Consider the following 26,737-nt stretch of genomic DNA (forward strand, 5'->3'; position numbering starts at 1 on the left):
AGCTTCAAGAGAAATGATAAATCTGGAAGAATTACATTACTACCCAAAGTATTGGTCATTGTACAATGATTTAAAATAACAACCACATTAAACCCCCAGCTGAATCAATAGTAATATTTTCAGTCTTTCCAAAGCAGATGACTGAACATGCTGCAAGCATTGTGGGGCTATGTGGCTTGGTGTTCACTGGGACATGCATCAGTGTGGCTGGCATCCCAGTATAATCAGCTCTGGGGAGTCACTAGACTCAGCATTTTCAGAAAGTCTAGTCTACAGCTAGTCTACAGCTACAAAAGACTCACAAGCAAGACACAGTACCGTGGTACCTGCAGCTGAACCATGAATCTGATTCAAATTGAACTATTTACTTGGCATTTGCCATATTATTCCTTAGTCTTCATCAGTAAAAATGGTAAGTTGTTACCTTTAGCAAATACCACAGTTATGGAAAAAGAGATTTGTTGGCTGAGACTTTCTCTGATTTGTGTCACTTTAAAATATTATCATGTCAGTTGTCCATTTTAGCTATCCTTTCTAATCCAATATAATCTAGCACGCTGTTCTTTACTAGTGTTGTGGATGGCATTAAAAAAAAGAGAGAGAGAAAGAAAGAATCCAGTTGCTTTTGGCTTATACTTACCTTCTTCTTATCATAAATTTACATTCCTACATTTTTTCCAAGGTATTCATTGATTGTGGCACCTTATTTTTACTGACATTCTTTTGGGGAGATTCAGACTATTCCTCCCTGATTTATCCAACTACTTGATGTTCTCTTGGATTCTAGAACTGTTTGTGACTTTCCAGCCCTGAAGCATGGAGTATGAATTCTTGTTTTGATGGCAGGAAGTTTCCAGGAAAAAGATCAAAGTGGGAAGGAATTAGGATTTCTGTTAGAGAAATATTAGGGTAAATCAGTCTGGTTTGGAGAAGAAAATCACCTTGTGTATCCAAGAAGGAAAGCATGTCAGTGTTTGTACAGTAATGGATCTATAAGGCAGTATACACAGTGAATGAGAGCTCAACTGAATCCTGGTGCTAAGCGTGGGGCCTACTGCTCATTTTCTTGTCTGTAAAGCTGGGAAAATAATAATATTTGCCTCAACGGGTTATTGTGAAGATTACATGAAATAATGAAACATGTTTAGCACAGGGCCTGAAACAGTGATTGCTTAGGATTTTGTTATTTCTATCATGATTCCTAGCACTTTTAAAACAGGGATTTATGAATGGAGATTCTGATTAGGGTCATGTTGGATTTCCAGCCTTGGAAATTATTCAGGTCATTCTTATTGTGGGGACGCAAAAAGTGGGTAAATGGATTGGCCTCCAATGCCACGACTGGATAATGGGAAGCCTTAGTTCCAGTCTTGACTTTTTAATGACTTAGCATGTTACCTTTACAAATGGTATTAACTGTCTGGACCTTGTTTTCCTAATCTCTGAAATGAGGGAACTGGGCCCTATCGATGTCCCTTCCAAGTTAAAAATGGTGATCCTAAATATCCTGTCCCTTACCATATAGAAAGTAGCTACAGTCCATTGTGCAATAATTTGAAAATAACAGAAAGCCTGTCTCCGCTCACTATTCCTGCTATTAGCCCTTCATTTTAAATGAAAATCTATAATTAAAAATCCTCTCTAGGCATCTTTTAAAAGACATCTATCAATCAATCAAGTTTTTCACTGGGTACCTATAAGTGAGAGGTGGTATAGAAGGTATAAAACAAGAAATCCTCTCATGCAATAAGACCTTGAAATTCACTTGGAAGAAAAAAATTACCACCATTTTTTTTAAATTAACATTTAAGTAAGAGTCAGATTAGGAACGCAGACAATAACTATTTCATTCATGTACATATATGCCTTTCCTGTACGTATATGCCTTTTAAAGCGGCTCACAGATTTGAGTTGTTAAGACAATACAATTTTTACATTTAAAAGAAATCAGGAATCACTTAAGTAAGAAATACTTGTATCAGAAACCAAAGATAAACTATGCTATGAAAACAAGACACTAAGTTGAGCTCTAAACTTATTGGTAGTGAAGAAACTAAAGAAACTCATGGGCTTTACAACCCTTGTGGTCTGATAAAAGGTTGCTGTCTCTGTCGTCTTAAGAGACAACATTTGGGGGGCTCCTGGGTGGCTCAGTCTGTTACGCATCTGCCTTCAGCTCAGGTCATAATCCTGGGGTCCTGGGATTGAGCCCTGCAGGGAGCCCGCTTCTCCCTCTCCCACTCCCCCTGCTTGTGCTCTCTTGCTCTATCAAATAAATAAATAAATAAATAAATAAATAAATAAATAAATAAATAAATAAAATCTTTAAAAAAGAGAGATAACATTTGTTCTTGGCACTAAATATTAGGAAAATGTTATTGCATGGATCTATATTTAGAAAACTTTGTTAATATAATATGCAATGTCTATAGTTGTTGCTTTGAAAAAGATACAGAAAATGTCCTTCAAATAACTATACCATATCAGTTCTTAGTGGAACCTGAGGATCAGCTAAATCAACTGAATAGAAGTATGTCTGAGCAAAGCTAAGCAAGTAAATTCTAGGGATTTTGCTTCATGGTAACCAAATTTAATGCTTACAGGAACCAAAAAACCCAGCCTTTAGGCTGATTTTTTTTTTTAGAGTATTAATTATCTCAGAGACACTTTTTAAATTAAAAAATATGTAAAATCCTGCTTACAGGGAATAACCCAGTAGATACTTTCAGCTTTGTGTAAATTATCAGATCCTTTACCATTTATACTCTCAACACTGGGGTACTGTTAACAGCATCCTGCTTCCCTCAAGAGGAGGTAAGTGGCAAAGGCAATATTGACATCCTTCATCACTAGTCCTAGGGCTGCTTTGAACAAACAGTGTCCTACATGCCCTAACAGAGGTGGATGGAGCCTTCTGAAAGTATGTAGAAAAACTTCTGTCCTAAATAGCTAATCACTAACTTCAGAAACTCGTGTCAAACTGGGAAATTCAAATAGTGAACATCGACTTATATTGTAAGATTTAGCCTAATGGTAACCTTCTCTAGAAAGCCGTTGTTGACACACTTCACACTCTTCTTCCAAAACTAGGTAGAATAACATAAATATTCATTTAACCCTCATAACAACCCCCAGAGACAATGACTTATCACTGCCATTTTGTATATGAGGAAAGTATTGCATGTCCAGCCTAGGATATCCAAACTCTCCAGCCTGTCAGTAGCAGACCAGAGAATGGTACTCAGGCAGTCTGGCTTCAGAATCCAGGCTCACAAATACTATGTGATGATATGAAATTCAGTCTTATTTTGAACTGTTTACTTACCAAAGGAAAACAAACACACTCAGACTTAATGAAAAGGGTTATTTTCATTTTGGAGATAGAATAATAACTTAGTTTAACAATTGAACGTGATATTCTTCCCATTTCTTGAAAATTTAGGAACAGCTCAGAGTCAGTTCTATAAAGAATTTGGTCAGAAGTCACTACCTAGAAGATAAAGAAATTATTATTAGTGTAACGTTATTTCCCATACTTATCATATATCATCAGTGTAATTAGCCCCTAATAAACTCTCCATTAATGTAACTAGAATATAATTTTAAATAAAAATAGAACCTAATGTGTATAATAATTAAATATATATCTTAGAAGATTTTGTACAGCAGTGGAGAAAGGATTCTTTTTCCAGTTTTATTGAGAAATAATTGATATATATCACTATATAAGTTTAAGGAATACAGTATGGTGGTTTGATTCACATGTATTGTGAAATGATTATTGCAATAGGTTCAACTAATACCCATCATCTCATAGAGATACAATATTTTTTAAAAGGAAAGAAGAAAAAGAAAAGAAAAAACATTTTCTCCTTGTGATGAGAACTTTCAGGATTTACTCTCTTAACAACTTCCCTGTATATCATACAGTAGTGTCAGCTGTAGTCATCATGTTGTACCTCACATCCCTAGTACTTATTTTTCTTCTGACTAGATGTTTGTGTCTTTTGACCACCATCCTCCAACTCCTCCTCCCCTGACCCTCTGCCTCTGGTAATCACACATCCGATCTGATCCTTTCTAGGAGTTTGGTTTTGTGGGGTTTTTTTTGCTTTTTTTTTAATTTAGATCCCACATATAACTAAGATCAGACAGTGTTGGTGTTTCTCTGACTTACTTCACTTAGCATAATGCTTTCAATGAGGTCCATTCATGTTGTTGTAAATGGGAGGATTTCCTCATTTTTTATAGCTGAATAATATTCTACTGTGTCTATGTATTCCAGACTCCTTTGCCCATTCATCTGTTGACAGACCCTTAGTTGTTTCCCTGTCTTGGCTATCAAAAATAATGCTATTATGAATATAAGGCACAGTTTTCTTTGCGAGTTAGCGTTTTCGTTTCCTTTGGGCATATTTCCATAAGTGGAATTGCTGGATGATGTGATAGTTCTGTTTTTTATTTTTTTGAGGAAACTTCCTACTGTTTTCCAGAGTAGCTGTACCAGTTTACAATCCCACCAGCAGTGCATTAAGGATTTGCTCTTGTCCAAATCCAGTCCAGCTACTGTTATCTCTTGCCTTTTTGATGATGGCCATTCTAACAGGAGTGAGGTGATATCTCATTGTTGTTTTGATTTGCGTTTCTCTAATGGCTAGCATTGTTGAACATCTTTTCATGTACCTTTTGAGTTTTTGTATATATTTTTTGGAAAAATATCTATTCAGGTCTTTTGCCTATTTTTTATTTGGGTATTTGTGGTTTTGCTGTTGAGTTGTATGAGTTCTTCATATATTTTAGATATTAACCAATTATCAGATATATGGTTTGTGGATATTTTTCCCATTCTGTAGGTTGTCTTCTCATTTTGTTGATGGTTTCTTCTACTGTACAGAAAGTTTTCTTAGTTTGATGTAGTCCCACTTGTTTATTTGTTGTTGTTGTTGATGCATGTGCTTTACATGTCATATCCAAAAAATCATTACCAAAGCCCATGCCAAGGAGATTTATTCCTATGTTTTCTTCTAGAAGTTTTATGTTTCCAGTCTTAAGTTTAAGTCTGTCTTCACTTTTTGAGGTAATTTTTGTGAGTGGAGTAAGATAAAGGTCTAGTTTCATTCTTTTACATATGGATATCCAATTTTCCCACCATCATTTATCGAAGAGAATGTCTTTTTTCCTTTGAATATTCTTGGCTCCATTGTCAAAATATTAGGTGACCATAAAAGATTAGGTTTATCTCTGGGTTGTTGATTCTGTTCTACTGGTTCATATGTCTGTTTTTATGTTGATACCATATTGTTTGCTTACTTTAGCTTTATAGAATAGCTTGAAATCAGGCAGTGTGATGCCTTCAGCTTTGTTCTTTCTCAGGATTGCTTTAGCTATTTGAGGTCTTTTGTGGTTCTTTATAAAGTTTAAGATCATCTTTCCTACTTCTGTAAAAAGGGTCATTGGAATGTTGATAGAGATTGCATTGAATCTATGGATGGCTTTTAGAAGTATTGACCTTTTAATAATATTGATTCTTCCAACCTATGAACACGGGACATCTTTCCATTTATTTGAGTCTTCAATTTCTTTCATCAATATCTTGTAATTTTCAGAGTAGAGATCTTTTACCACCTTGGTTCAATGTATTCCTGAGTATCTTATTGGTTTTTTTTAATTATTATTTTATTTATTTGACAGAGAGACAGCGAGAGAGGGGAACACAAGCAGGGGAAGTGGGAGAGGGAGAAGCAGACTCTCCACTGAGCAGGGAGCCTGATGTGGGGCTCGATCCCACGACCCTGGGATCATGTCCTGAGCCGAAGGCAGACGCTTAATGACTGAGCCACCCAGGTGCCCCAGTATCTTATTGTTTTTGATGCTATTATAAATGGAGTCATTTTCTTTATTTCTTTTTTTAGATAATTCATTATTAGTGAATAGAAATGCTACTGATTTTTGTATGCTAATTTTGTTTCCTACAACTTTACTGAATTTGTTCATTATATCTAACAGGGTTTTGTTTTTGTTTTGGATTATTTACATTCTCCTGGATTCTAACAGGAGTCCTTAGGATTATCTATTTATAAAATCATGTCATCTGCCAATGGAGACAACTGTACTTCTTCCTTCCCAATTCTGATGCCTTTTATTTCTTTTTCTCGCCTGACTGCTCTGGCTAGGGCCTCCAGCACTATGTTGAAAAGGAGTGGTGAGAGTGGGCACCCTTGTCATATTACTCATCTTAGAGGAAAAATCTTCAGCCATTTTCTCTTGAATATGTTAACTGTAGACCTATCATATATAGCCATTATTATGCTGAGGTACATTTGTTCTATACTTAATTTATTAAGTTTTCATCATGAACAAATATTGAATTTTATCAAATGCTTTTTCTGTATCTATTGAGGTGATCATATGGGTTTTTTTCTCTCATTCTATTAATGTTGTGTATAACATTAATTGATTTGCATATATTGAACCATCTTTGCATCCCAGGGATAAATCCCACTTGATCATGGTGAATGATCCTTTTAATGTGCTGCTGAATTTGACTTGCTAGTATGTTATTGAGAAGTTTTAAATAGATGTTCATCTGAGATATTGGCCTGTGGCTTTTGTTTCTTATAATATCTATTTCTGGCTTTGGTATCAGTAGTGCTGGCCTTCTAAAATAAGCTTGGGAGCATACCTTTCTCTTCAAATTTTTGGAAGAGTTTGAGAATTGGCATTAATTCTTCAAATGTTTGATAAAATTCATAAGTGAAGCCAACAGGTCCTGAGCTTTTCTTCATTGAAAAATTTTGATTACTGATTCAATCTCTTTACTAGCAGTTGACCTACACAGATTTTCTATTTTTTCATGATTCAGTTTTGGTAGATTGTGTTTTTCTAAGAATTTTTCCATTTTTTCTAGACTGTGCAGTTTGTTGTTCAGAGTAGCCTCTTAAAATCCTTTGCATTTCTCTGGTATTGGTTGTAATGTCTCCTTCTTTAATTTATAATTTTGTTGACGTGGGTCTTCTTTTTCCTTGGTTCATATAGCTAAAGGTTTATGAATTTTAGCACTTGATGTAATGAGCACTGGGTATTACATAAGACTGATGGTTCACTGAACTCTACATCTGAAACTAATAATACATTATATATTAAATAATTGAATTTAAATTAAAAAATAAAAGCAATAAATAAATAAATAAAGGTTTATGAATTTTATTTATCTTTTCAAAGAAACCAATTTTTAGTTTAGTTAATCTTTTCTGTTGTTTTCCTGTTTTCTATTTCATTTATTTGTGCTCTAATCTTTATTGTTAATTTCCTTCTGCTAATTCTGCACTCAGTTTTTTCTTCTATTCCTAGCTCCTTAAGGCATAGAGTTAGGCTGTTATTTGAGATCTTCCTTGTTTCTTAATGGAGATGTCTACTGCTAAGAATTTCCCTCTTAGAACTGCTTTTGCTGGATTTCATTAATTTTGCTGTTTTTTGTTTCCATTTTCATATGTTTCAAAATAGTTTTTTATTTCCCTTAACTTAATTTCTAATTTGATCTGTTGGTTGTTGAGTAGAGTGCTGTGTAATTTCCATGTATTTGTGAATTCTCCAGTTTCTTCCTGTTATTGATTTCTCTTTTAATGCCATTGTGATCAGAGAAGAGAATTGGTATGATTTCAGTCTTCTTCAATTTGCTAAGACTTGTTTTGTAAATTAACATAAGGGTCTGTCCTAGAAAATGTTCCATGTACACTTGTTCCATGTTCCACTTGGAAAGAATGAGTATTCTGCTGGTTGTATAGAATGTTCTGTATATGTCTGTTGGTCTATAGTGTTGCTCAAATGTGCTGTTTCCTTAACGATTCTCTATCTGGACAGTCTGTCCATTGTTGAGAATGGATATTAAAGTCCTCAACTGTTATTGTGTTGTGGTTTTTTCCTCCTTTTAGCTCTGTTAGTTTTTGCTTTATATATTCAGGAGCTCCAATGTTGGGTGTTCTGGTTCAGTTCCCTGGCTGGGCAGGGTGGAGGCTGTATTATCATTATGCATTTATTAATGAGCAGGACTAAGAATCAGTTTTCCTGCCAGGTGCAGTGGGAGAAATAGCTCAAAGGCTGGTAAAACTCTTTGTTTTCTTAACACTGGCTTTGCTGTGCCAACTACGGGCTCTTCCTGCCCATCTCTTGACTCAAGTACACTGGGCCACATAGCTTCCAGCCAGCCCCATGTCCTGGTGACATGGGGCCAGGAGCCACAGCGGGTGGGTAGATCTTTGTCCAGCTCCCTTGCCTGGGAGGGAAGGAGTGGGGCTGCTTCCAACTTTCAATTTCCCAGACAACTCTTTGGTTTGGAGGGGCTGGGAGCTACCCTGAGGCTTAGTCATAAGTTAATCCCCCTTCCTGTGTGTCCATGCCCTGAACTGGCCTTGCTCTTGTGACAATCAAGTCTGTTTGCCCACCGCTCAGCTCAAGCATTGCTGGGCTATACAGCTTCTAGGGCTTCTCACTATTTCCTCTGGTCAGATGTGGCCAGGAAACAGTCCCCATAGCAGGTGGAGCAGTGACTCAGCTCCTTGCCTGGGTGTGGGCAAACCAGGCTCGAGGGCTGGCATAAATCCTTGTTTAAGGATTTGAATCAAGCAGATCTGCACCCTGCCAAGTTCCCTGGTCAGAGAGCATCACCAACTTAGTTCTGCAGATGAGCAAAACTGCTGATTGCGATTACCACTTGGGCACTGCAGGTATGAATTTTGTCTGTCAAGATCCATGTACTAGTTGTTTCAAGCCCCTTCTTTCTCTGTCACAGTCAGATTCCCGGTGGTTGAGCCTCACAGATTCCCTGCAACACCCATGGGGCGAGATCAGAATAGAGGCTCCCACAAAGCAACCTGCAATGCTGGAGAGAAATGCTGATTGTCCTTTCTGGATTCTCTTTTTCCACTGGAGGAGCTGGAGGCTCAAGGGACACCTCTCCACATGGTACTCTGCCAGCCTGGGGCAGGGGCAATGCGGTCAATGTGTAGCTGCTTCTCTAACCCTTCTAATACCATCTGTTTTGGTCTCTGTTGTACAGAGGGATGCTCCAGCCTTACCGCCGTGCTCTAGGATTCTCTCCGTGGTGTCTTGTTCTTAAATAGTTGTTAATTGATCTTCTTGTGAGGGACAGCAATGTCAGGAGCAACATATGTCATCATCTTGGTGATACTACCCCTGAGAGGACTTTTTAAATTAAAATGTAGTATATGATAATGCATAGCAATTATAGAGAAAAATTAAATATGCCTCATACCTTACACCAAAACAAATTTAAAAAGGGTGAAATAGTTAAGTATAAAAACAAACCAAATAATAGGTAGAAGAAATTAAAACTGAATATTTATCGAACTTCAGTAGGTAGTCAATTTTTAAAAGCAATAAAAAGGAAAATGATACCAACAAATAGATCTCTCTGCATGTTAGATATAAACTTTAAAGACTTGTAGAAGAAATTAAAACTATAATATCACTATAGGTTATCACTGACAAAAAGTAATTTAAAGATAAAGACCAAGAATTATGAAATCTATTTATTTATGTAAATATAAATTGTAAATTATAGACTTAGCTGCCTAAATTTTAAAACCTATGTACATTATATATAGCCCAAATTTGAAAAGGCTAGCAACACATTTAGGGTAAGTTTAATAAATGTGGCAGAGTTAATGTTTTTATTTAATAAAAGGTTAAATTAAAATTTTAAGAAAAATATCTTGACATCTCTATAGTCAGTTTACAGACAAGAAACACAACTAATAAAGAACAGAAAAAAAATTTAAGCTCACTGGTTTTTGAAAAAATTTAAAGGAAAAATAAGATCTTGTTTTGATATCACATAATAAACAAGAAAAATACATTTATGTATATTAAGACAGTATCAAGTATTGGTTTGTGAAACTGGTGATCTCATACATATTGATGAGTCTGGAAATGGTTTTAACTCTTTGGAATAGAAATCCCATAATCTAAAGCCTTTAAATTAATTCTAAGGAAATATTCCAAAATATATTTTTCAAATGTGCACACAAAAGCTCACTTCATCATTATTTAATAATCAAACAGTACTAACTGTAAAAACTTGGAAGCAGTATAGAGAAAAGTTGATTAAATTATGGTACATTATTGGATAGAATATTTCAACTTCCTGGCAGCTATCTGGCACACTCCACATGATAAAATGCAAAATGAGCAAACATATTTTAGGAGTCATTTTACATCATGATGACTTGCACATGAAAAAGATGGAAGGAGGGCCCATAAGAATGATAAGAATTTTGAGTGTGCTGGGTTTATGTGTGGCTTCTTCTTTTACTTTTCTTTGTGTGTCAAATTTTTCTATATTACTATTTTACCTTTATAATTGAAAAATACAGAGACAAAATTCCATATGGAGTATATGAAATAAGAAATATGAAGCTGTGATGATTCCCTCCATCTTATTCATTTCCTATCCCAGTAAACTATTCTATAGCCAAGTAAATGAATGTGGAATAGATTAGAGGAATGATACAGCGTTTTATTTATCTATAAGGGCATTTCTCTATCAATTAAGGGAAAAATTCTTAACATTACAAATTTTTATTAGTAGTAACAGTTTTTGCACTGAAGTAGTAACCTCAATCATGAAGTTCCTGTTGATGAAAGCATTTAGCAGCAGTTTGACTAACTGACCTAAAGAATGCTGAGCTGTAAAAAAAGTCTGATGAGTATAATAAAGCAATTACGTTTTTGTGCATGTCTTTAAAAATCTCTTTTTTAAAAACACTTTTTCCTCAGCTTCTTTCTACATGTCCCTCCCAATTTTAGTTGTGTTCACTTTTAATAGCACAGTAACCATGAAGGTCACAGAAATATTTTCAAACGTATTTTATATGGTAGGCACTGTAGCAACCATATATCTTCGTTTAAAAGGCATTTAAGCAAAGGAAACTAAATGACAAAAAAATTTTCTTTACGTATAAAAAATACAATAAGATAACCCTAGAAACTAAAATTATTCAGTCTTAAATGATCTTTCCTCATTGCTAGTTCATCTGAACATAATATGAAAAGGATGTTCATGGATTTCCTTCCTTTTAGGCCTGGATCTCTTGGCTTGCAGCAGTCTCATTTTTCAGGAGTGTGTACTTTGACCTTCTTAGTGGGGGCATCTTGATTTCACCTCTGTATTGAGTCATTTGTGATCAGGTCATGAAGACTGACATTTATACTCAGGTTTCTTCAGATCCTATGAACATTCACACACACACACAAATAGTTTTCTCTTCAGTATCCACTGCACTTGACCTTCTCAGTGTATTTCACTTGTCTTGCTCTGACATATAGCAGGGACCAGCAATCTATGCTCCTTGCCCTTCTTCTTGTGCACATCCCATAACACTAACCTTTCTCGGGTGGGGCTAAGAGAGATATTGATGTTCTTTTATGTGACTACTGTCTAACAGAGTTAGTTTATAAAGTGGTGCTTGGATATTATTACATGTGTAAAAAGTACCATTCTCTTTCAGATCCTCCATATGAGAATTGTAGTAGGGGAAAATACTGCACATGTTGCCTCAGTCTCTTTACCTGAAGTTACGAAGTATGAGTCACTAAGAATCAGTGAGAACCAATAATGATGTATACCATTATTGTGTTCGACTTTGACCAAAAGCTTATGTGGGTTCCTTCAAGTGACCGGCTACATTTGACCTGTAGCCATTTCCTCTGGGACTTTTCAGTACTTTGAAATTCTTTGGATTTAAACAGGAGACCATGAGTAGCTTCTTTGTACAAAGCACTATTTTATGTACTTTATATGAAATAGAAATTACTAGACTATTTATACCCAAACCCTGTTCATGTTTAAAACTTAAAACAATTTTCGATAAAAATGTATTAACTGGCTAAGTAGATGATAGATAGATAGGAAAAGAAATCAGAGGGTAGATATTAAGGTGAGAAGAATAAAATAGAGATGGAATGGAGTTAGTAGCCAAGTATGTATCAGTGACTCTATTTACTCTAATATAAGAAGGTTGAAAATAAGACTGAGCTGTCTAACAACTAATACAAAAAGTGGAGTAGTCGTATAGGCAATTCACAGGACCTACAGGTATAAACCAGTGGAAGAGAAGAGCATCTTTTTCTGGTAGGAATCCCTCAAGGAATGTCTAATATATACTTATGGAGAAGATGTATTCTAGAACTACCTCTCTGATACGAATGTAGTAGTGGGTTTCACAGCGCAGAACTTAATACTTCATTGTTGACGGTGACAAGAATTTTACAAATGACCATCCAGTTAAGTAGATCTCTGAAGCGTAAATTTAGAGCACCTAGAAATAAAATTTAGAGAATCCAGAAAAATGAAGATTTCAGACCATTCTTCTTAAATATTTTGTTTTCAAATTTATGTTTGATCATCACTGCGTGGCAGCAGCCTGAGAATACCCTGTCTGACCTCCAGTGAAGTTTCCCCATCTTGCTGACCATGGCAGATCCATGCCTTTTTATTTATCCTTTTAATAGAATATCTACAGGAAAGGCTACACATTTAGAAGGAGGATATTGACCAGAAGAATGCTCATGAGTCGAGACAGTATTTTGTGCAAAGATAATTCCGGGTTCACTTAAAACACACTGTCAAATGAGTAATGGAGATGCTGAGGAAAACTTAAAGGTGCAACTTACAGTCACTGGGTGCTACAGAAACTAAAATTGCAAACTATAGTAAAAAGTGGAATAAAAATGCTACAATGGAGATGCAGTCAGTAGTGTTGCAGACCAGAGAAGGGGGGAAATCCAGGAATAAATACAAGAGCCTATGGGCCACAATTTGACAGGAGAACCATATTTCAGAGTGTGAAGAAGTTCAAGAGGATTCAAGGTTGAGCAGAGTGTGCAGAAGACCATTAGTTCCTCCAATGCAGCTCACAGAAAGGGTATATGGAGCAGTGTGGAGGGAGACAAGGCTACAAAGGTGAACTAGGTTGAGATGGTGAAGAGATGTTAATTATAGGCAAACAATCTGGGACTTAGTAGACAGGACAGAAAAGGGTTGTTTATTTAATGGGCCATTTAAGGCTTTCTTAAAGGCATCATGATCTTGTGGGGAATTTGAGTGAGAAAGGCTACAGTCAGAAGAGACTGATTAAGAAATTACGGAAATAGGCCATGTGAGAAAAGATCAAGGCTGAAGCTAGGGAAGAGCAATGAAGAGGAAGGGTAGTTGTGGGTGGGAGAGAACAGAGAGGAGAAATGCCTGCACTACACTTGATGACCAACTAGGGAGGAAAAAAAGAAAGGGTAGAGATCATGCTAAGGTTTCCAGTCTATGTCTGTGTGATTAGGTCCATGATTGTGGCAAGGAAGACAAATAAGCAGTATATGTGGGAGGTAGCTGAAAATCTGAATCTAGAGCTCAACAACTGAAGCATTTTAAGAACATAGCAGGATCTTGTGGAACCACGATCTGTAGGCTTTCAGGAATGCTTATGGAAGGACAAGCTCCCCAAGGAGCACTATTGGTCACTCTGGACTGGGCAAAGTCTGGTGGACTCCAACCGGAGGGGACAGTACAGTTTTATTTGACATCCCACCTCCATCCACACTCTAAATTCTCTCCTTCCTAAGACATATTACTCTTCAGCATACAGAATTAATATTGTTTTGGGAACTATTGACTTTAATCTTCAGCAGGGGAAAAAAAAAACCCACATAAAAGCATCAAAGTTAGCATAGTACTTTCCCAGACTTGTATCTATTGCTGAAGCAGAAGGGCTCTGAGGCAGGTCGCGATAGCCTGATATACTGCAGTGTTCCTGCCACACAGGCAGACAGCAATCCCTCCCCAGGTCCCGTAAGAGCACTTTACATTTTCTTCCCATCTTTCAGCTCATAAACATGTTTCTCTTCAGAACACACACCATATGCCATTGGAAAACGGTTGTAAAGTTTTATAGATATATTTGAAAGTATTATAAGAGTATAATAAAGCAAAAATAATGCAAAGGAATGGGAATTATTGAACAATGGAATTAAAATATTAGGCACGGATAACTCTAAGCATATTCAGCTTCTGTTTGTTTGTGCAAGTCATAAAACCCAGAACTCTTGTTTAGTTCAAAGATATGAAGCCTTTGAGTTGGGCTTTAAAAAAGAAATCAACAGTAACTATACTTTATTAAAAGCTTATAGGCCAGGCATTAGTAAATGAGAGCTAAAGAGTATGTTTCTTATTATCTCAAATACCATATATGAGGCTCTGTGTTTTTTGAGGTGAGAAAAAAAAATTTTTTTTGCACTTCCTTGGGATTTTTCTACAGGCTTGCCTTTTTCTGAAGGGATTAATTACATTCATTTGATTAGCATTTATTGAGTGTCTGTGCCAGTGAGAGTGGTTGAGGATGTATGCCAGTGAGAGTGGTTGAGGATGTAGAATACAAACGATAATTTTTATTACCGAGGAACATGTATTCCAACATGTACCACCTTCATTTATTCATTCATTCCTTTATTCATTAAGCATCTCTAAGTACATAGTACTGTGTGCTTGGTTCATGCAAGATCAGCAATACTTACCCGGTTTAGTATTGCAGGTTCTAACAGCAGGTGTGGGGGTGGCTTCTGTTTGATACACTTTTTCCATAATCCAAGAGGATGTCTAAGGGAGCTTGGTCATGAGTTGGTGTTTCAAAAAAGAGACACAACAGAGAGGCACACAAGATAAGGAAATGACTCTAAAAATGGAAAATTTGAGGTCAGGGGTCTCAAAAGGACTAGAAAATGTGTAGCAGGTAAATTGAAATTGGAAGGATGCCAGTAGGAAAGTACAGTAGAGGTTAATTATTGGGATTTTGAACCTGATGTGAGTAATAAAGCTTAATGAGGATGGGGAAAATGGTTTGAAAATGACCTTTCTAGCCGCCTTCAAGTTGAGCTTTTTAGAAGAATCATTTAGTATGTCATAAAATAATTTTTAAAAAAAGAAAACCAGAATCGGATGAGAGGTGTTTCTATAGCTTTGTAGGAAAAAAAAAAAAGTTATATGCAGAAATATTGTGTAGGAAGATGAAGCAAGACTCAGCCAGGTAGTGAGAGTTTTACAGCTCTGCTCATAAGCATCAATAGTATCCTTTGTCTACCAAAAATCTAATGCTGTAGCCTAGTATTCAAGGATCTCCACTGCTAAGACCCGGGCTCCTTTTCAATATACCATCAACAATACTACAATTCGTCACAAACCCTGAGCTCCAATCAAGCTTTTGTCTGTGAGTTCTATGTTTTCTGTTTTCCTTTCTTCTTTTTACACCTTATCTTGTGGCTTAGAATGTCTTTTCTCTTTATGCCGTACTGTCCCGACTCTGCACATGCTTTAAGGCCTTGTTCCTATTCAAGAAGACCTGTCTTGTCCCTCCAATCGGAGATATTATTTCCCTTCCTACTTTGACGATAGTGTTCTTTAAGCCTGTCTTCCCTTTTCTAGTAGACTGTAAACTCCTCAACAGCAACACCCAGGTATGATCTCTCTAGTTCTTTCCACAACCTTGCAGAGTGCCTTGTACATAAACAAAACTCAGGAATATTTGTCAAATGAATGAATGGCTGTCCAGGCAGAGCGAGGCAGAAAAGTCCCAAAGAAAACATAGGATTTGAAAAAATTCCAAGGTGCTATTTCTAAGGGATTAAAAAAGAACTGAAATGGGAAAATCATATGCAGAAAGCACATAAAAGATGTAGTTTTTACTACCCATTCATTCATTTATTTATTCAACAAATGCATTTAAGCACCTCTATATGAGAGGCATTCATTCAAGGAATAGCCAAGGGGGAACTTCGGGTCCTGACATAATGGAGTAAATGCTATGAATGGGTTAATCCCAGGTGTTATGGAAGTAAGTGTTAGCAGGGGGTGCTTCCCAGAGGAGATAATATCAAAGCTGAGACCTAGAGAAGAAGTAGGCATATGCCATATTAAGAATAGAGAGAAGGGGGGTGCCTGGGTGGCTCAGTGGGTTAAGTGTTCATGATCCCAGGGTCCTGGGATCAAGCCCTGAGTTGTCAGGCTTCCTGCTCAGCAGGGAGTCTGTTTCTCCCTCTCCCTCTGCCCTTCCTCTCACTTGGGCGCTCGCTCTCTCTCTCTCTCTCTCAAATAAATAAAATCTTAAAAAAAAATAGAGGGAAGGTAGATAAGGCCCTATGCACATAGACAGTAGCATGTGCATAGACTATGAAGCATGAGATTATTATGGAGCCTTTGGGGACTACAAGGAGTTTAGTTTGGTTGGAGATTAAGTGTGGACAAGTGGAAGGAGAGGCCAGGGAAACAAGCCAAAGCAAGTACTTGAGAGCTTTCAAAAAGACATTTATATAGAAATGTTTTATAATCTATAGATAATAAAAATTATTAGGATGGAATCAAGATTGTCAAAGTTCTACTGAAGGATATTTATCAGATATTCATATTTAGAAGTTACAATCTAAAGACAAGATATCCGAAACTAAAGCATTTGGGAACTTTGTGCTGAAAGTGAAGAAATGGCCATTTCCCCTCAATTTTTCCAACTGTTTATCATTTAATACCACATCTGTTCAGATAAGGGCCAAAAAGAGCAGTTCTGGAGTCTCATATGTACAGTAAATTTCATTCATTTTTATCCTGAATATTGAGAATCTGTGACAAGTCAGACAAGAGCAAAACTAAAGTTGATTGTTGAACTATTATGTCCTCAGAAGGATTGATGAGCCATTAATAGTCCCAAAAGAAAGGAATGATGTAAATTATTTACTTACTAAACTGAATTATTTCCAAGCATCTTAAAGGCACCCATTTATATAAAAATAAGTCACTGCTTTTCATAGTTTATTCTGGCCTGTTTAGTAGATTGAGTCTCTTAAACCCCAGACTTATGCAAATACTTAGCATAATTCTAACAATTCTATCTACTAGAAAGTTATAAAACTAGAATTTTTCTTTCACACCCATGTAGGTGGGCTGAGGTTTTATTGAAATCTGCTTTATTTTCTATGTCAAGTGAGATGCTTTGTCTGAGTAATCATTAGAGAGAATCAGAATGCCTAAGATGCAATACATTTTTGGTTTGTTTGTTAAAACAAAATTATGTCATATAACTACGTCTCTCTCTTTTTTTTTAAGATTTTATTCATCCATTTGACACAGAGAGAGAGAGAGAGAGCACAAGCAGGGGGAGCGGCAGGCAGAGTGAGAGGGAGAAGCAGGCTCCTCACTGAGCAAGGAGCCTGAGGCGGGACTTGATCCCAGGCCCCTGGGATCATGACCTGAGCTGAAGGCAGACCACCTGGCCAGAGCCACTCAGGAGCCCCAAGATAGTATTTTGAAAAGGAGATTCATCCACACAGAATAGGAGACATAGTTATATGTGGTCAGATTCCATTCACCTTACACAGGAAAACAAAAAAAGTGGTTTATTTCTTTCTCACTAGTTAGTTTATTGTAAAATAATCCTCTGTAAAGATTCCAAAATTAAGGTTAAAACAAAATTATACAAGTTGTAGTTTTACATCACTAGTTCATTTTCTCCAAATGTTATTCAGGTGAGGCTAGAGTTTCTCGTTCACACAGAGAAAAAGTTCAGTACTCTACCTTCCTGTGTGAGGCCCCAAAGGTTTTTAGAGAATATATGTGGTCCCACAGTCAGCAGATTAAAAGAGTAAGTCGCCTACCTAAATTAACAAGGCAGAGGCCACCCCACAAATCGCTAAGAGATGATCAGAAAAACAATTCTTTGTGTGGATGCACAAGTATTTGAAGCAGGAGGAGAGTGGGAGTGGATCACCGGAGGTGTCCAAAGATGAGGGCAAATTTTAGTAGCATCTAACTTCTCTCACTGAACTTATATTCATTGAAACCAAATATTTTATCCCTTGTATCTGTCCAAATAGGAGGGATAAACTCCAAATGGACCATGGAAGCTATATTTTTTTCATCCTTGGTAGACACTGAAGCGTGTTTAAGGAAATAATATAAAATGCAAAACACAAAATCTTAGGTGGACACTGACCTATTGAATCTGTGCTTGGAATAAATCTAGTTCTTTGGTTTCCCTGCACTGTGCCTCTCTGTGTTTTTAAAGTTACTCAGAAAAGTTACTAAAATTATCATGTTAAAGCACTGTGACCCAGTTAACATGACTATTTGCCTTTTCTCATAACAAAGTATTAAGAGAAATAAATAACCTAAGGGTTAGGAGAATTATTTTATTAGGGACTAAAAGCTGGTCAAACTAATGAAACATTAAAATTCCAGAAATCTATGCTATCTGGAGCAAAGCAGGAAAGCCATTTGCTTTGGCAAAGTGATAATTATAGAAGTTCATTAGGAAGATTTCCTCTGGTTCCTACACATCAGGCATTGTGTCATTCCAAACCCCAAATCCACCAAGTGATCAGTGACTTTCACACAGAAATCGAGAGTGCACAATACTTCTCCCAAAGTTGCTTAATGAAACAAAACCCAAGCAAAAGTGAAATTCAAGAAACTCCATCATGATTTACAAGGCAGGAATGGAACTTCACAATGGGAGACCAAATTTGTCAGGGCCCCACACCTGTTCTTGCACATTGACCCGAATCACCTAGGCTACCTCTCTGTGCTGCAGGGCTCAGAACCTGCGCCATCCTGACAACTCGGGAAAGGTGTCTGTCTAAACACAGCTAAAGCGGTGAAAGAAGAGGATGCTTAGGATATTGTTCTGAAGCTTTCAAAAAATCTCTTGAAGATTAGATAGAAAATACAAAAATTAGGGAAAGATGAATGAAGGAATAAAAACACAAAAGTAAATGTTGATACGCATTCATGTATGTTTTCTTGGCCAATAAATGCTCTCATCCATTTTTAAAGCATCTAAATTGTTGATTCTCTTACATTCAAAGGACGAATAAAGAAAAATTTCACAAATAAGCTAGTATATAAATGTGATGTCAAGGAGTATATGTATTTTTCTTCATATATTTACTTTGCTTATCGGATTTAGAAAATAAGAGAGTCCTCTGGGCTATTGAAGGTACTATATTTCAAACCCTATTCAATTGAATTTTTACTGGTTTTCTTGAACTCATTGGATAGTACCAATTTCAGAGGATAATAAAGGACCAAGTCTTGATGAACTGGTCAAACCCCAGCCTCAATATTAGAAGCAGAATTTATTAGAAAAATAAATTTTAAGTACAGGAAGTGTGGTAAACTCTTTGTGTGTATATCTTAGTACTGACTGGTATGTAAAGCATAGGTTTCTAATATATAAAAATACCCAATTTTCAGAATCCAAATGAGGACCTACAATGTTATTGTTAGCATTAAAATTTTCAGTCGCTAGTTCATCAACTGAAAACTGAAGTTTTATCTTTAAAACTTAACTAAATGTGTCAGGACCATGTTTCACTATTTCCTGGCCACCTGGTCGTTAACTTTGACTTTCAAGATAATAGAGGATGGTCTAACTAGATCCCAGTGTAGAAGAAAAATATCTGAGGGAATAGTCAACCTTATATTTAATTTGACTAATCTGAGCAGTACAAATGAGGACTAAAAAACCAGTCAGCAGAGGGGCACCTGGGTGGCTCAGTCAGTTAAGCGGCTGCCTTTGGCTCAGGGTCCTGGGATCGAGCCCCCTGTCAGGTTCCTTGCTCAGCGGGGAGACTGCTTCTTCCTCTCCCTTTGCTGCTCCCCCCTGCTTGTGCTCTTTCTCTCTCTCTGTCAAATAAATAAAACCTTTTTTTTAAAAAAAAAGTCAATCAGTGGCATAAAAGAGTCGCAAAATGATCATCCACTAGTCTCTACAATAGTCATACTCTTCTTAGGTCAAAGTACGGTTTTTATTGTCAGTTTTCAGAAAGAAATGTAAAGAGAGCAAAAATAGTTAAGAGCTACTTTTTTTTTTAAACTGAAGGATTAAATGAGTGAAATAAGGAAAGATGAAAGCAATGGGGTTTCTAGAGAACGGTATTTCAACAAAATTTACCTGCTTACTCTCTTCAGGCTGACTTTTGGTAATGCCGTATGGTAATTCTCTGTGCACACAGAGGATAATATCAAATAAAATTGATTCTAACGAAGGTTAAAAAGTTAGGTTTGGAAAGAAGGAAGAATTTCTTAACCAGTCAGAATACTAGAAAGATTGATAAACAAAGTTGCAAAGTCTCTGTCCAGGAGGTCTTTGAAAAGCAAGTACATGACTCTATTCTGGAATATTCAACTTTTATCTCTTAATAATTAGAAGTTAGATGAATTCCATAGTTCTTAAGGTTTATAGTCCAGTACTTATAAGTATTTATTTACCTGACTAATTATATTTACCAACACCCCTATCACTCCCACAGAAACAAAATAAAATCAAACGTATTTCCTAAAGCATAGACTTCTGAAGGAGCCTATCCTCTCCCTAATAGCGATAGGTGTTTCCCAAGTAAAATAATACAACCTGTAAAACCCAATCTCCAGTATGATTAGCCACCTATGAGTTTAGACTTATGTCACTTTTTAATCTTCCTTCTAGTATGCGTGTCTATAAGGTAAATGGACTACATGAGGCTAGTTGCTAATTCTCAAATGCATTCTGCTTCTCTTGACACCATGGTTCCCATTTATCTCATCTCTGCTGCTGAAAGCATTGTCTTTCAAGATACAAGATAGTATATGCCATGTCCTGCTCTGGACTTGAAACATATAAACTAACCTCCCTAGATCATAATCTACCTGAAGACATAGGCCAGGATGCTGTCTCCCCTACAGTGCTTCCATGGTACGTATGCCGTCATGGCCTTCACTCAAGTACTTTACTTAAAGTATGCTGGACCAACAGCTGAAGGCTTGTGTCAGACTCAAACCAGCTAGGTGTATCTCTGCCACACACAAATCCCCAGCTCTGACTATTTACAAACCCACACTTCAGCTAATTTCTTGTCCTGGGTTTGGATTTGGGCTTCTTCTCTTACACCAGACTCAATTCTTGGGGCCCTAAGGGTTCTCAGAGCAATAGGTGGTTTTCTTTTCTTTCTTTTTTTTTTTTTTAAGATTTTATTTATTTTAGAGACAGGTGGGGGAGGAGCAGAGGGAGAGGGCCAAGCAGACTCCATGCTGAGCACAGAGCCTGACGCATGGCCAGATCCCATGCCCCCGAGATCATGACCTGAGCCGAAATCAAGAGTCAGACGATTAACCGACTGAGCCACCAGGTGCCCCTTTGGGCAATAGGTGGTTTTCTTCCCAAACACAGTCATTATGCAGATCAGCCTCTCTGATCAGAGCCCCTCTACATGGGGCCTCAGTTCTGTGGTGGCAATCAAGATGCAATGCTGCCATTTCCACACACAAGATATGGCCTCATAACATTTCTTTGGGAAATATATTTATCGAGCACCTACCCTGTGTCAAACACTGTGCCATGAGGATAATTTAGCGAACAAATTGTCATTTACATTTTACTTAGGATGGAGATGGATAATAAACCAAAATAAATAAATTATAAAGTAAGGGTGAAAATCACAAGTGCTAAGCAGGAAAAATAAAGGCACAGAAGGAATACAGGTATGACTGGGAAGTGGCCAGAGGCAGGAAAAAATTTTCAATTTAAGCAGGATAGTTAGGAAAGGTGATATTTGAATGAAGACTTTCAGAAACGATTCCTTTGACATGAGATTCCTTTTGAAATGACAGCAGATTCCTCCTCCCTTGTGGGATCTTCCGCACCTTTCCCAGCACTGTTTGCTGGATGGTATTGATCTGGCCTCTGTCTCCTATGAAAGCATAGTGCCCAAAGCAGTGTAAGGCTCTGTCTGCAGGTTATTCTCAAGTTCTGAAATACAGAGAGAAAAGAGTGAAACAGGAGTCATTTTTTGGTGCACTGACGGAAAACACAGTCATGTTCATTACTTAGAACTCTCCTCAGGGATTAAGCATGATTAAATAGCCCCGGTTTTCCTAAAAATGACCAGGTTTCACCACCAAATACACACGCCTGACACTTGGCATCCCATTTTTGTAGGGTTTCACAAGCATCTTTAGCAAAGCTAACAATGTAGGCCCAGATTTCTTTCTCCCTGGAGACACTACACATTTCTCCAACTTGCTGTGTTCACATTGATTTCAAAAGGAGCTTTGCACTCACAAGAAAAACACGGAGGGCTTAGTGTGTGACCCATGGTTTTTACAGCCACAGTGTTAAAAAAAAAAGGAAGAAACTCAAAGCATTTTCACATTTTCACATTGACAGGAGTTGGCTGTTTTGACAAGGGAAAGTCATGGCATAGGATTTTTTAGATAAATTAACAGAATGAAAGTGCTAAATTAAAATTGCAACATTGATTTCCTTTTTAGCTCAGCTGTGCATTATATAAAAGGGTCAGAGGAAGGATTTATTATGGGCGATGAGTCTCTGTCGTCCACTAAGAGAGACCAGTGTATAAAATAAAGTTGTCCGTTTCAGACACCCTTTGTCTCCAAGGAAAGCTGTCTAGGAGGCCCACGGGTGGCAGAGGCACTGAAAGGAAATGGAAATTGATAATCGGTCCTGTTAGGCTGATTCTCTGCATGTTCAATTCATATCCTTTTGAAAAGAAGAGATTAAGATTGAGGAATACACATTTCGAAGAAAATAGAAACAAAGGTTCTGCAAGGCTATTTCAGTTGGTGTCAAATGTGAGAACAAGGCGACACAAACTTATATGAAGAAAGGGCATTAACAAAATCCCCAGACAAAGAAGAAGCTAATAGCAAATATATGCAGCCGCCTTTGTGGATGCTCACAGGAGAAGTGGTACAACTTGATTTACAAAGGACCTGGATAATTATTTGTTACTTGGAGCCAACCCTGCTTCTCCCTCTGCAGAGGGCAGGCACTGACCATCTGCGTGTCTTAGTTTTGCTTTTGTGTGGCTGAGAATTAGCCACATTTTTGTGTCTGGTAAGCTTTGCATGAAGAGATGTTTGAAGCACTGGCTTTGTTTTGTTTTAAATCTTTAAACTGTTCCCTCAGCTTCAGTCAGAGGATTATTGCACATCTAACCACAAATAAATTGAAATATCAGCTGTAGAGAGTGCATGTTGCTCACTGATGGAATAATGGACGGCAGGTGGTAGAGGGTTTTGTTTTCAGAAAAGAACAGGAGGCTAGAAGTGACAAGAGTGATTCTGAGAGAGGGCTGAAACTGTCAGGATGGAGTCATGGGGGTCAGTAGTTCCTGAGCTGACCTTTTTAAACAAACCCTGAGACGACCTTTTACTGCGTCCTCACAGCGGTAGAGCATTCATACCAGAAAGGTTGCCCCTCCCTCTAGATATTGAGAGTTTGAACAAAAAGCATACTTTCTATGATAGGGCCCATGTTCAACGCTTCACTCACAGGGTAGCCTGACACTCCCTCTCCTGTCACCCTGTGACACAGCGATCCTACCTGCTCACCTGCTCCAGCACACGCACGAGCACTTGAGCTATCCCTTAACGCCTTTCTGCCGCTTCTGATATCATCTTCTTGTCAGATCATGGAAATCGAGGGCCTCGGCAGCAGCGCGGGACACTCCGTGTGCTAATTTCCATGTCATTGCCTTGAATGGTGTTCTAGCGCTGAGGTGTCACACAGAACTCTTACCTGACTTTTGGGGACACGCTGAAGGGCTGAGTTGTGTTGTCAGTGGCATACAATGCACTTCCTGATGTTTGTGAGCCAGAGTTATAGAAGGCACAGGGTAGGGCTTTCTTCTCAAATACTGTTCTCTCTCGCCTCTGTTATGTCACCAGAAATTGCCAAAAATAATGCACCTAGTGTGCTTCCTAGTGTGCTGAAGGCTTTTTGTTCAAAATTGCCAGGCTTTGAAGGCGAGAACTGTTTGTCTCCAAAGCCTGTGAAAAACAATGAGGGTTTTTTTGCCTTCATCACTAAATAATATTCTGTTATTCATCCTCCCATTAAAAATGTTTTACGTGTTGATAGAGTCTGTCTTCCCTCCTGAGATGTGCATTATGGGAGCTGTGCTTCTTGCTCAGGTCAACATGCAGATATGGTGTTCATCCTCGGATCTGGGATTCCAAAGCCAGGCACCTAAATTTAGAAACTTCTTTTCCATTTGCAACTAGTCCAGTCATTTTCTCACTAAATTTCAATCTTCACGTGACCTCGTCTAAACCACTGAAACATAAATCATTAAAAACAAACAAGCTTTTTAAAAGTTTTGAAACAAATTCAAGTGACTATAAAACTTAAAGTTAGATTTTTTTCAGTTTGGTTCTATGTATTTCTCTCACCTTTTGAGTAAATAATAAAAGGAAAATGTGAAATATCCCTTGGAAAAGACCTAATTTTTGAATCTGGCAGAAAAAATAACATAAACAAAGACCTAGAACCTTAATCTTCTGATTTTCTCTTTCCAGACATAGTACTCTTTTCTTTTCTTTCTTTTTTTCTCTTTTCTTTTCTCTTCTCTTCTCTTCTCTTTTCTTTTCTTTATTGAGACTCTTTTCAATGGACATAGCTATTTCCTGGTACTCAAGCAAACAGAGAAACTTAATAATGTAGCTCATTATTGCTGGACCTAATTTTTGATGTCTTCCCCATCTCTGCCCCTTTGCAGAAGGCAAGAAGTACAGAATCTATTGTATAATCATCTATTGTTTTCTACACATGTATATTTAAGTTCTCTATGCTGGGAAGCCAAAGTTCTGGCTTGAAAAAAAATGTTAAAAAGAAAAAGAAATGGAAAAAGCATCCAGGCAGAAGGTTAAGGGCAGGGGGAAATAGAAAGGAAAAGAAGAAGGCATTTTCACAATAGAACCTGAATGTTATAAAGAAAGCTCAGGATGCCCAGAGAAAGGAAGGTCAGCCTGGACTGGGAGGAGATGCAGCAGATCTACCAGGAACATCTCCTTTTCTTGGGTGCCAGCAAGGTCTTTTGGGAATAACCAAAAAGAAAACTAAAAAGGAAGAATTAAAACTTTTAAAAAAGTGACATTTGAAAAGAAAAGACCAATGAATGGATAAAATTATCATTAGAGCTCAAAAAAGGAGAAGAATATATTCTGTAGAAGAATGGAAACAGAACTGTAACCTCAGATACAATCAGGGGCACCTGGGTGGCTCAGTCCGTTAAGCGTCTGCCTTTGGCTCAGGTCATGATCCTGGGGTCCTGGGATTGAGCTCCAGGTTGGGCTTCCTGCTCAGCAGGGAGTCTGTTTCTCCCTCTGCCCCTCCCCACCACTTGTGCTCTCTCTCTCTCTTACTCAAATAAATAAATAAGTCTTTGGGAAAAAAAAGAAACTATATAACCAATAGTCATCCATAGAATTGGAAAGCAAATTTTTAAATTTACCATTCAGAAGGTCTCAGGAACAAGTAGTTTTGCAGCTGAATGGCTTATAGTTTTGTTAGAGTTTCTATGTTATTTAAATAATTCCAGCTTTTAAAAAGATATAGAACATGTTCCCTCCACATCAAAAACTAATGATGTACTGTATGGTGACTAACATAACATAATAAAAAAATAAATAAAAATAAAAAGATATAGAAATCCCCTAATAAATTTATGAATCTTGATCAACTTTACTACTAAAAACCAAATAATAGTAGAGTAAAAAAATATAGACTGTTTTCCACTTATGAGTAAAGACACAAAATTGTAAACCAAGTAATATTAAAAATTAAATCTTTGATGTTATAATGAAACTAAAAACTCCACGTAATAGATCCATATAATGGATTAGGTTTGTCTTCTGATCTTCTCTTTATTAACTTGATAGAATGTGGATAAACCCCAGTATGTACTAGGTTGAATCAGCATATGAGAAAGATGGTAACAGTCCTTGACCTAGCTTCCTCTAGGCATCCTCTGCAATTATACAGCAATAATAAAGCTTTCACCTATGATTCAGAAGTAATCTTTTAGTGAAGATTGTTTAGGAAAAAAAGGCTTTGTTCATCCATACATTCATATACACAGTACTTGAAAGCATCAAATAAATGAGTAACTCTTGACAATGATAAGGCATTCAATCAATAAAGGTTTTATTTGGGAAACCTGTAGTGTTAGCACATTCAGCCTGTCATAATGCTTTTTATCCTGGGGGGACTTGAAGTTCTTATTCAAGAGTCTGCTAAGGTAGATATTGGAAGACACTAACCAAAATCAGTAATTCATCTACACTACAAAACGTTGCAGGAAAGAGATTATGTACAAAAATGAATTCTGTGAGAAAAGCTACCCATTTCTCTCATTTCACACTGGCTATATATATCCAGGCCTCCTAAAATGGTGTCTTAGTAAGACACACCATAGCCGCCCTTTAGAAGGTATCCAAGATCCACTGAGTTTGGGTCTCCTCATTGAATAGTGAGTCAGCTAGAGAGATCAATGCCTAAAAAATTCTTGGTGCTCAGTAAACATTGGTTTAACTTAATTGAATCACTCAGACAGAAGATTATCCAGACTTCCAAATCACTTTACTTCTCCTCTCCATAAACAAACATATGTACAACTGAAGCCACTGATTTAAAAATCATTAGATAGTGCTGAACTCTGTCTACTCTATTAGCTTAGGTGAATGTACCTTACCTTTAGGACTATATTCAGAAAAATGTTTAAGCCTCAAGGTCAGGGCACCTGAGCAGCACAGCCAGTTAAGTGTCTGACTCTTGATTTTGGCTCAGGTCATGATCTCAGGGTCGTGAGGTCAAGCCCCACATCGGGCTGCACGCGTGGACAATAATCTTGA

The 26,737-nt window shown here is 37.3% G+C and overlaps 1 protein-coding gene across 1 annotated transcript in view; it reads left to right on the plus strand.

Moving 5' to 3' along the window:
* Positions 1-26,737, plus strand: part of DPYD (dihydropyrimidine dehydrogenase) — a 798,492-nt gene that overhangs the window by 723,749 nt on the left and 48,006 nt on the right. The window lies entirely within an intron of this gene.

The sequence above is a fragment of the Callorhinus ursinus genome, unplaced genomic scaffold (genome assembly GCF_003265705.2).
Source record: "Callorhinus ursinus isolate GAN/ISIS: 27379988/994484 unplaced genomic scaffold, GSC_fseal_2.0 scaffold9, whole genome shotgun sequence".
Lineage (NCBI taxonomy): Eukaryota > Metazoa > Chordata > Mammalia > Carnivora > Otariidae > Callorhinus > Callorhinus ursinus.